We start from the raw sequence: 12,072 nt of genomic DNA, 5'->3' as shown, positions 1-12,072 counted from the left end.
AGGAAGGAGAGAAGGAGGCAGAGAAAGAGGGAAGGAGAGAAGGAAGGAAGGAGAGAAGGAAGAGAAAGAGGGAAAGAAGAAGGGAAAGGAGGAGGGAAGGAGAGAAAGAAGAAAGAAGGGTAGACAAGGAAGGGAGGAGAGAAGGAGGGAGAGAATGAAATAAAAAAAGTGAAAGAGGGAAGGAAGGAGAGAAGGAATGAAAGAGAGAAAGAGGGAGGGAAGGAAGGAAAGAGACAAGGAAGGATGGAACCAAAGAGCAAAAGAAACGAGAAAAGAAACAGGTAGAGAAGGAAAAAAGAAGAAGGGAAAGAAAATGAGGGATGGAAGGAAAGAGGGAGGGAAGGAAGGAGAGAAAGAAAGGAGAAGAGAAAGAGGGAGGGAAGGTTGGCCACAGCAACGCATGGCGGGTACAGCTAGTCTATAGAAATAAAAATGTAATGTTGGTTTGTGGGATTAACAGAACTCAAAAACCACTGGGCGAATTGACACCAAATTTGGACACAAGACACCTAACAACCCAATGTATGTCCTTCACTCAAAAAAATTGATTTTGTCATTTGGGAGATGTAGTTGCTGGGATTTATAGTTCACCCACAATCAAAGAGCATTCTGAACTCTACCAACGATGGAATTGAACCAAACTTGGCTCACAGAACTCCCATGACCAATAGAATACACTGTGCTTTCTGATGTCCTTTGGCGACCCTCTGACACCCCCTTGCGACCCCCCAGGGGTCCCGACCCCCAGGTTGAGAAACAGTGTTCTAGAAGCATTCTCCCCTGACTTCTGGAACATGGCCCGACAGCCCAGAAAACTCACAGCAACTCAATGATTCCAGCCATGAAAGTCTTCGACAACACTCTCATGTTTGCTATTTTTTTAGTGTGTGGTCCTAGGACATCGGTTTATCTCAGGTGAGTTGACCAGGAGTCGGTTCAGCCTGAAATCTCTTCCATTATTCAGGGGGAAATCCTGGCATGCATGCGTGTGCCGCATACACATGTGTACACAGAGGCCCTCCAAAACGGAGGGCCTGTTGAAGGCTTGGCGCGCAGGCAGCAAGTGCAAACAGCGGGCAGAGCGGCACGCAGGGCAGCAGGTTGTCGGACAAAGGGCCCCTTCATTGGGAAGAGGGAATACAGAGCAGCCGGAGAAGCAGGACTTTGTGTTTGAGGGTGGGGGCGAGATAGGAAGGGAGGCAGACAGAAGGGAGCAGGAGGGGGCTCAGCTTGGCTGCAGGTAAATATTTGAGCATGGCGCTTTGTGGTTTGCGCACACGCAAATAGGACGCCGACAAGGATGCGGAGCCCGACCTCAAATTCTTCTGAATGATGGAAAGGACTTGTATTCAGAGTCCCAAATAAACCAGATATAATTCAATAAACAGACATATATATTTACCCCTCCTGTTTCTAGTTCTTCAGGTTACAGGGGTTGGGGTGGGATGGGGAATACTTTGGGGGGCTTGGCTTCACTCATATGGTTCCTCTTGCAGTGAGCTGGAGGTGAAGGTGGTCCATGGCATCTTCCATTTGGATGGTGAGCGGGTGGTGCACTCCGAGCTTTTTTTGGTAGTCTGAAAGAGAGACCGAGAAGCTTCATGTCACATCACGACCATCTGCTTTGAGTTGGATTATATGGCAGTATGGACTCAAGCCCCTTCCACACAGCTGCATAAAATTCACACCGAACTGGATTATGTGGTAGTGAAGATTGAGCCTCAGACTGCTGTATAATCTAGATTATCTAAATTATAATATATTATAATTATAATATAATTATAATATAATATAATTATAATATAATATAATATGGATAATCTGGATTATACAGCAGAGCAGATTCAGTCTGAGGCTCAATCTACACTGCCGTATAAAATCCAGATTATCTGCTTTGAAGTGGATTATATGGTAGTGTGGACTCATATAATCCAGTCCAAGGCGGACAAGATGGATAATCTGGATTATACAGCAGTGCAGATGTAGCCTGGGACTCAATCTACACTGCCATATAAAATCCAGATTATCTGCTTTGAACTGGATTATATGACAGTGTGGATTCATATAATCCAGTTCAAAGCAGATAATATGGATAATCTTGATTATACAGCAGTGCAGATGCAGCCTGGGACAATCTACACTGCCATATAAAATCCATATATAATCCAGTTCAAAGCAGATTATTTAGATAATCTGGATTTTTCAGCAGTCTCAGGCTCAATCTACACTGCCCTATAAAATTCAAGATTATCTATTTTGAACTGGATTATATGGCAGTGTGGATTCATATAATCCAGTTCAAAGCAGATAATTTGGATAATCTGGATTTTTCAGCAGTCTGAGGCCCAATCTACACTGCCCTATAAAATCCAGATTATCTGCTTTGGATTATATGGCAGTGTGGATTCATATAATCAAGTTCAAAGCAGATAATTTAGATAATCTGGATTATACAGCAGTTTGAGGCCCAATCTATACTGCCATATAAAATCCAAATTATTTGCTTTGAACTGGATTATATAACAGTGTGGATTCATATAATCCAGTCCAAGGCAGATAATTTGGATAATCTGGATTTTTCAGCAGTCTCAGGCTCAATCCACATTGCCCTATAAAATACAAGATTATCTATTTTGAACTGGGTTATATGGCAGAGTGGACTCAGATAATCCAGTTCAAAGCAGATAATCTGGATTATACAGCAGTGCAGATCCAGTTGGACACTCAATCTACACTGCCATATAAAATCCAGTTTGTCTGCTTTGAACTGGATTATATGGCAGTGTAGACCCAGGTCCCTTCCACATAGCTGCTTAAAATCCACACTGAACTGGATAATCCAGTTCAAATCAGATAATATGGATTTTTATATAGCAGTGTAGAATGGACCTTTGAATAAATTCAAAGCAGATAATGTGAAATTATTCAAAATGTGAATTATCTGCTTTTGAATTTATTCAAAATGTGAATTAATGATTAAGAATTAAGATGGATGGGTGGCATCCTTGAAGTGACTGGACTGACCTTGAAGGAGCTGGAGGTGGTGACTGCCGACAGGGAGCTCTGGCGTGGGCTGGTCCATGAGGTCACGAAGAGTCGGAGACGATTGAACGAATGAACAACAACAATACCAAGAGAAATCATTTCTGGAGATAAGACAATTATTTATCCAGCTGGGACCCTGGTGAGGAGTTCTCTCCTAAAGCACCAGATCAAGGGGCTGACTGCCTTTTATAGTTTTCACAATCAAGCAAACAAAGAAACATGCTACTACATACAATATCGTCATTCCTACGTCATCTTAGCATCATATTCTGTCTCCTAATATGCAAGTCTGTGTCTTGCTGAAGAGCAACCATGGCTTACATTCATCAGTCAAGAGGCCCACTTTGAGATGTCAGAAGGAAGGGGGGATTGGCTCCTTCCTTAGATGGAAGACACTGGGCCTTTCGTACCAGCCTCTGTGGCTTATCTCCTGGAATGTAGAGATAACATGCCCCCCTTCTCCTCCCTCCTGCCATGCCTTGGGTGTAGCCTGATAGTCTTGTCAGCTTGGGTTTCTTTCTATACACAGAGAGCCTGATTTTTCTATGCATTTCAGTAACTGAAAAATATATACAATTTATGCATAAATCAATAAATATCTATATTTTTCCAATATCTCATCATTATCTGCTTTGATAATCTGGATAATACGGCAGTGTAGATCCATCCTGAGGTCCCATCTACACTGCCATATAAAGTGGGGACTATACGTTACTAAATCTCCTTATCTGAATGAACCCTTTTCTCACCAGCATGGCCTCATTTGGGGCCAAGAAATGTGAACCAATGCATTGCCCCCACTTCAACATACCCAAGTCTTCAATGGCTTCAAACTACAAGAAAAGAGAACATGAGGAATGAACTTCCTGACTGTGAGAGCCGTTCAGCAGTGGAACTCTCTGCCCCGGAGTGTGGTGGAGGCTCCTTCTTTGGAAGCTTTGAAAGAGAGGCTGGATGGCCATCTGTCAGGGGTGATTTGAATGCAATATTCCTGCTTCTTGGCAGAATGGGGTTGGACTGGATGGCCCATGAGGTCCCTTCCAACTCTTTGATTCTATGATTCTATGATTCCTCCTTTACTCACCGAGTAAAACAGCCTTTAAGATGGTGTACACCTCTTCCTCCATCAACGACTGCAGAGGCAGAGGAACCTGAAATAAAATGGAAAATGCCAAAAGCCCTCCTGACATGGATACAGGATACTGACATGGATAATGATGAACTTTCCATACATACCTTGAAGGGACTCGCTGGTATGAGTCTCCCTCCGGCCTTGCACGCTCTCCCTCACCAAATTGGGCCAAATTTTCCATACATGCCTCGAAGGGACTCGCTGGCATGAGCCTCCCTCCAGCCTCACACGCTCTCCCTCACCAAATTGGACCAAACATTCCATACATGCCTTGAAGGGACTCGCTGGCACGAGCCTCCCTCTAGCCTCGCACGCTCTCCCTCACCAAATTGGGGTAAACTTTCCATACATGCCTTGAAGGGACTCGCTGGCATGAGCCTCCCTCCAGCCTCGCACGCTCTCCCTCACCGAATTGGACCAAACTTTCCATACATGCCTTGAAGGGACTCGCTGGCATGAGCCTCCCTCCAGCCTCGCACGCTCTCCCTCACCGAATTGGACCAAACTTTCCATACATGCCTTGAAGGGACTCGCTGGCATGAGCCTCCCTCCAGCCTCGCACGCTCTCCCTCACCGAATTGGACCAAACTTTCCATACATGCCTTGAAGGGACTCGCTGGCATGAGCCTCCCTCCAGCCTCGCACGCTCTCCCTCACCGAATTGGACCAAACTTTCCATACATGCCTTGAAGGGACTCGCTGGCATGAGCCTCCCTCCAGCCTCGCACGCTCTCCCTCACCGAATTGGACCAAACTTTCCATACATGCCTTGAAGGGACTCGCTGGCATGAGCCTCCCTCCAGCCTCGCACGCTCTCCCTCACCGAATTGGACCAAACTTTCCATACATGCCTTGAAGGGACTCGCTGGCATGAGCCTCCCTCCAGCCTCGCACGCTCTCCCTCACCGAATTGGGCTAAACTTTTCACACATGCCTCGAAGGGATTCACTGGCACGAGCCTCCCTCCAGCCTCGCACGCTCTCCTTCATCGAATTGGGCCAAACTTTTCACACATGCCTTGAAGGGACTTGCTGGCATGAGCCTTCCTCCAGCCTCACAAGCTCTCCTTCACCGAATTGGGCCAAACTTTTCACACATGCCTTGAAGGGACTCACTGGCACGAGCCTCCCTCCAGCCTTGCATGCTCTCCCTCACCGAATTGGGCCAAACTTCCCACACATGCCTTGAAGGGACTCGCTGGCATGAGCCTCCCTCCAACGTCGCACGCTCTCCTTCACCGAATTGGACCAAACTTTCCATACATGCCTTGAAGGGACTCGCTGGCATGAGCCTCCCTCCAGCCTCGCACGCTCTCCCTCACCAAAGTGGGCCAAACTTTCCACACATTCCTCGAAGGGACTCGCTGGCATGAGCCTCCCTCCAGCCTCGCACACTCTCCTTCACCGAATTGGACCAAACTTTTCACACATGCCTTGAAAGGACTCGCTGGCATGAGCCTCCCTCCAGCCTCGCACGCTCTCCCTCACCGTATTGGACCAAACTTTTCACACATGCCTTGAAAGGACTCACTGGCATGAGCCTCCCTCCAGCCTCGGACACTCTCCCTCACCAAATTGGTCCAAACTTTCCATACATGCCTTGAAGGCACTTGCTGGCATGAGCCTCCCTCCAGGCTCGCACGCTCTCCCTCACCAAATTGTGCCAAACTTTCCATACATGCCTTGAAGGGAATCACTGGCACGAGCCTCCCTCCAGCCTCGCATGCTCTCCCTCACCGAATTGGGCTAAACTTTCCATACATGCCTTGAAGGGACTCGCTTGCATGAGCCTCCCTCCAGCCTCGCACGCTCTCCCTCACCTTATTGGACCAAACATTTCACACATGCCTTGAAGGGACTCGCTGGCATGAGCCTCCCTCCAGCCTTGCACGCTCTCCCTCACCAAATTGGGGTAAACTTTCCATACATGCCTTGAAGGGACTCGCTGGCATGAGCCTCCCTCCAGCCTCACACGCGCTCCCTCACAGAACTGAGCCAAACTTTTCACACATGCCTTGAAAGGACTCGCTGGCATGAGCCTCCCTCTAGCCTCGCACGCTCTCCCTCACCAAATTGGGCTAAAATTTCCACACATGACTTGAAGGAACTCGCTGGCATGAGCCTCCCTCCAGCCTTGCACGCTCTCCCTCACCGAGCACACCTGCTCTCTCCTACCCACTTCTTGTCTCAGAAACATCCCTCCCTTTGGCTGAGAGGCAGCCAATCACAGTGGAGGAAGGCCTTTGGTGGGAGAGAAGGACAAGCGGAGAGATCTTCAGCCTTCTCTGCCAAAGGAGTTCTTAAGACCATCCGAAATATATGGTTTTCTGATAGTCTTTAGTGACCCCTCTGAAACCCTCTTGCAACCCCCCCGGGGGTCGCGACCCCCAGGTTGAGAAACGCTACCCTAGACCAAAGCCCAGGGATGTGGGATGCAACGCAAAACACTGTGGGTGGAAAAGAAAAAATTCCCAAAAAGACTCACAGCAGCCTTGGTGTCCCGCTCGTGCTTCAGAAGCCTGTACTTGTAAATTTTATCCTGTAAGGAAAGAAAGGGCCAGGGAATGAGGGTCAAAAGGATTCCTTATTTTTCAACCCCCCCCCCCAAGTATAATTTCTGTGTATAATTTCCCTGTGTATAATTTCTATATGTCGCCACCAGTGATCGTTCATATTCTGTTCAAGTGCACAAAACCCATCACTCCAAAACACTGAATGGGAAGATACCTACATATGATTTCCCTGTGTATAATTTCTATATGTTTTTTTATGTTTCCTTGTATTCCTGACCCTTTGCCCCTTCTCCCTCCAAAGAAATATGTAAGGGAACCCCCTGGCCTTCAGAAACAAAAGCCATTAGCGGTTACTGAAACCTTCCGCCAAAGACACACTTGCATGGATAAAAGAAGGAGATTCTTATCTCTAGCATCGGAAGATGGCCCACTAGAGTAAAGAATTGTTTGACAAAAGTTTCTGTAAGATAAGGGGAAATCTTCCCCTCTGCTTTTGTTTACTTAGAATTAACCTCAGGCTGCCACCATTGTTCTCCTGTCTCACAGCCAGGAAGGATCTGGATATTTTTACACATGTTGATTCACAACACTCAAAGCAGCCCTGCTTGAGCTCTTTGTCTCACCGGCCACATGGCATTTCCTTTGTTTAAAGATCATCCCGCCTCCATCTCTCCTGATTGGCTGTCGCCACCAGTGATCGTTCATATTCTGTTCAAGTGCACAAAACCCATCACTCCCAAACACTTCTCTCCTTGAAAATTTTGTTTATTTGTTTCCTTTGAACTGCTCACACCATTACAGCTAAACTGCATTATATGAGTCTCTACATCGACCATATACTATAGTCCAATCTGCATTATGATGTCAATGTAGATGGGGCCCTAGTCCTGCCTAACATTCCTCCTCTTTCTGGTCCCACGCCCACCCAATTCTGCATTCCATTTGCACTCACCTGAGTCAGCTGTCCTGCATGATAGCCACGGGTGTGGGCCATCTTCCAGTGGCTGATTCGTTGTCCCATGCTCCAGACCGAGCTGGAAAAGCCTGGCCAGCGAGAAGGAAGCAGACTCCTTTTCATTCATGTTGTAGTTATATGGAGAAGCACTCTTTATTTGACTCTTTCAAATAACCCAGGCAACGCCGGGTACTCAAGCTAGATATATATCTCTCATAATTCGTTCTTATCCAGGCTCACCTTTCTCCACCTGTGGGTTTATGCCCTTTGCCCTCAAGGCTCAGGATGGAGAAGGCTAAAAGAAACACTGCTTTGCTTTCAACTGGGGACAGCTTATTATTGCTATTATTTATTTGTTTGTTTGTATCCCACTTAGATTACGTGGGGTTGCCTCTGAAGACTGCCCGGAAGCTGCAGCAAGTCCAACGCGCGGCAGCCAGATTTGTAACGGGTGCTGGGTACAGGGAGCACACCACTCCGCTGTTACACCAGCTCCACTGGCTGCCAATTAGCTTCCGAGCACAATTCAAAGTGCTGGTGTTAACCTATACAGCCCTAAACGATTCCGGCCCTGTTTACCTCTCCGAACGTATTCTCCCTTACGAACCATCAAGATTATTAAGATCGTCTGGAGAGGCCCTGCTCTCGGTCCTACCAGCCTCACAGGCGCGCCTGGTGGGGACGAGGGACAGGGCCTTCTCAGTGGTGGCCCCGCGACTCTGGAACTCTCTCCCACCGGAGGTCAGAACCGCCCCATCTATCCTGACATTTAGGAAACAGGTGAAGACGTGGTTGTGGAGACAGGCTTTCAATGAATGAGACAACACCCTAGGATTTTGGATGGAAGATGATGTATATTTGATTTTAATATGACGACTGACCACCGTAGTTTTAAATATATTGTTATTTTAAATGTGTTACTGTAATTGTGAACTATGATATTTTACTGATTGTATGTGTATGTGTATGTATGGTTGGAAACCGGGCTGAGTCCCTCAATGAGGTGAGAAGGTTGGTATAGAAAACTTTGAAATAAATAAGGAGGCTTATGGATCCGAATGGATTCCTGATGGCTCTTGGGGACTTTCCCGCTACCTCGGCAGGTGATCATGTCGAGGCCTTGGTCGCTCTCTGGAATGGGGAGATGACCAGGGCAATTGACATGATCGCTCCGGAACGTCCCCTCTCAAGTAACCGAGCTAAACCAGCCCCTTGGTTCACTGAGGAGCTGGCAGCGATGAAGCGAAGGAAGAGGGAACTAGAGAGCGTGTGGCGCTTGGACCCAAGCGAGCCAAATCGAGCACGGTTTGTGTCCTTTCTAAGGGCATATGCCGCGGCAATAAAAGCCGCAAAGAAAACTTTCTTTGCGGCCACTATTGCGTCTGCAAAAAACCGTCCGGCGGAGTTGTTTCGGATTGTCAGAGGTCTTTTGACTCCCGCCACCTCAGGCGGGAGCCCTGACAATTCGGCCACGCGCTGTGAAGCATTTGCTCGGTTCTTTGCAGACAAAGTCGCTTTGATCCGTTCTGGGCTGGACACCATATTAAATGCAGTCTCTGTGGATGTGACACGAGCACCTGCTTGTCCTGTTTTGATGGATTCTTTTCAGCTTGTGAAGCCCGAGGATGTGGACAAGATACTTGGAGGAATGAGGCCCACCACGTCCATCCTAGACCCCTGCCCATCCTGGCTTCTGAAGGAGGCCAGAGGGGGATTGGCCGAGTGGGTAACGGTGGTGGTTAATGCCTCCCTTCGGGAAGGCAAGATTCCAGCGAGCCTAAAACAGGCTATTATAAAGCCGCTGTTGAAGAAACCATCATTGGACCCCACCAAATTCGACAACTTTCGGCCTGTTTCCAATCTTCCCTTCTTGGGCAAAGTCATGGAAAGCGTGGTGGCCTCACAACTCCAGGTATTCTTGAGAGACACGGATTATCTGGATCCGGCACAGTCTGGTTTCAGACCGGGACATGGTACCGAGACGGTCTTGGTCGCCTTAGTGGATGATCTGCGCCGGGAGCTAGACAGGGGGAGTGTGTCCCTGTTGGTGCTCCTGGACCTCTCAGCGGCCTTCGATACCGTCGACCACGGTATCCTTCTGGGGCGCCTTGCGGAAATGGGTCTTGGGGGCACTGCTTTGCGGTGGCTCCAGTCATTTCTGGAGGGTCGTACCCAGAAGGTGTTATTGGGGGACTCCTTTTCAACCCCACAGCCTTTGACTTGTGGGGTTCCACAGGGCTCTATATTGTCCCCCATGCTGTTTAATATCTACATGAAGCCGCTGGGTGAGATCATCCGGAGTTTCGGGGTGCGGTGTCATCTGTACGCAGATGATGTCCAGCTCTGTCACTCCTTCCCACCTGCTACTAAGGAGGCTGTCGAAGTCCTGAACCGGTGCCTGGCCGCTGTAATGGTCTGGATGAGGGCGAACAAACTGAAATTAAATCCAGACAAGACAGAGGTACTCCTGGTCAGTCGCAAGGCCGAGCAGGGCATAGGGTTACAGCCTGTGCTGGATGGGGTCGCACTCCCCTTGAAGGCGCAGGTTCGCAGCTTGGGTGTGATCCTGGATTCATCGTTGAGCCTGGACCCCCAGGTTTCAGCGGTGACCAGGGGAGCATTTGCACAGCTTCGGCTTGTGCGCCAGCTGCGCCCGTACCTTGGGAAGTCTGACTTGGCCACGGTGGTACACGCTCTGGTCACATCCCGTCTTGACTACTGCAACGCTCTCTACGTGGGGCTGCCCTTGAAGACGGCCCGGAAGCTTCAGCTCGTCCAGCGCGCGGCAGCCATGTTGTTAACAGGAGCAGGACGCAGGGAGCACACAACGCCCTTGTTGTTCCAGCTCCACTGGCTGCCGATTTGCTACTGGGCCCAATTTAAGGTGCTGGTGTTATCCTACAAAGCCCTAAACGGTTCCGGCCCAAACGGTTCCGACCGCATCTCGGCCTACGAGCCCACGAGGACCTTGAGATCATCTGGGGAGGCCCTTCTCTCGATCCCGCCTGCCTCACAGGCACGCCTGGCGGGGACGAGAGAGAGGGCCTTCTCGGTGGTGGCCCCCCGGCTGTGGAACTCCCTCCCTGCTGACATCAGACAGGCGCCCTCCCTCATGGCCTTTCGTAAGGGCCTGAAGACGTGGCTCTTCGAGCAGGCTTTCAACTGAGTGCTATGTTACTGGAAATGACAACCGGAATGAATTTACGACTACGAGATTGATTATGATTCCATAATATGACGCAGCGGATTTTTAGTGTAATTTAAATGTTGTGTATTAGTGATGTTAGTTTGTTGTCCTGATTGCTTTGTAAAGTGTCTTTTTTGTATTGTACACCGCCACGAGTCGCCCTAGGGCTGAGAGCGGCGGTTAATAAATGCAAGAAATAAATAAATAAATAAATAAATAAATAAATAAATTTAATCTCTGTGATTGAGACACAAAGCAGCTCAAACAATTGAACTGCATTATTTATTTATTTATTTATTTATTTATTTCGAGCTTTTATAACCCGGTCTTCTCGACCTCCGAAGAGGGACTCAGGCCGGCTAACAGCAGAGGGTTAAAATACAGTAAGATAAACCACAGTAAACATCATAATACAACAGTACAAAAATACATTAAAATACAAATATACAACTTTCAAAAGGTCAGTTCGTCAGAATAAATCATAAATTCATTGCCATCCACCCATGTGGTCAGCAGTTATTGACTCAGTCATCATTCTGCAAATGCAGTATTTCAAAGCCATGTTCTTACCAGCTATTATTATTATTATTATTATTATTATTTCTACCCCTCTTTTATCTCTGTGATTGATTATTATTATTATTATTATTATTATTATTATTATTATCTGTGATTGAGACACAAAGCGGCTCAAAACAATTAAAATACATTATTATTATTATTACTATTATTATTATATTTCTATCCCTCTTTTATCTTTGAGTCACAAAGCGGCTCAAAACAATTAAAATACATTTTTATTATTGTTGTTGTATTTCTACCCCACTTTTATCTCTGCAATTGAGTCACAAAGTGTCTCAAACCAATCAAAATACATAATAATAATAATAATAATAATAATAGTTATTATTATTATATTTCTAAATCTCTTTTATCTCTGTGATTAAGACACAAAGCAGCCCAAAACCATTAACATTCATCATCATCATCATCATCATTATGTTTCTAAATCTCTTTAATCTCTGTGATTGAGACACAAAGTGGCCCAAAATTTAACATTTATTATTATTATTATTATTATTATTATTATTATTATTATTATATTTCTAAATCTCTTTTATCTCTGTGATTAAGACACAAAGCAAGCTCAATACAATTAAAATACATTATTATTATTATTATTATTATTATTATTATTATTATATTTCTAAATCTCTTTTATCTCTGTGATTGAGACACAA

The sequence above is a fragment of the Anolis sagrei genome, chromosome 12 (assembly GCF_037176765.1).
Source record: "Anolis sagrei isolate rAnoSag1 chromosome 12, rAnoSag1.mat, whole genome shotgun sequence".
Classification (NCBI taxonomy): domain Eukaryota; kingdom Metazoa; phylum Chordata; class Lepidosauria; order Squamata; family Dactyloidae; genus Anolis; species Anolis sagrei.
The sequence above is the reverse complement of the archived record's forward strand: the minus strand, read 5'-3'. Positions refer to the sequence as shown.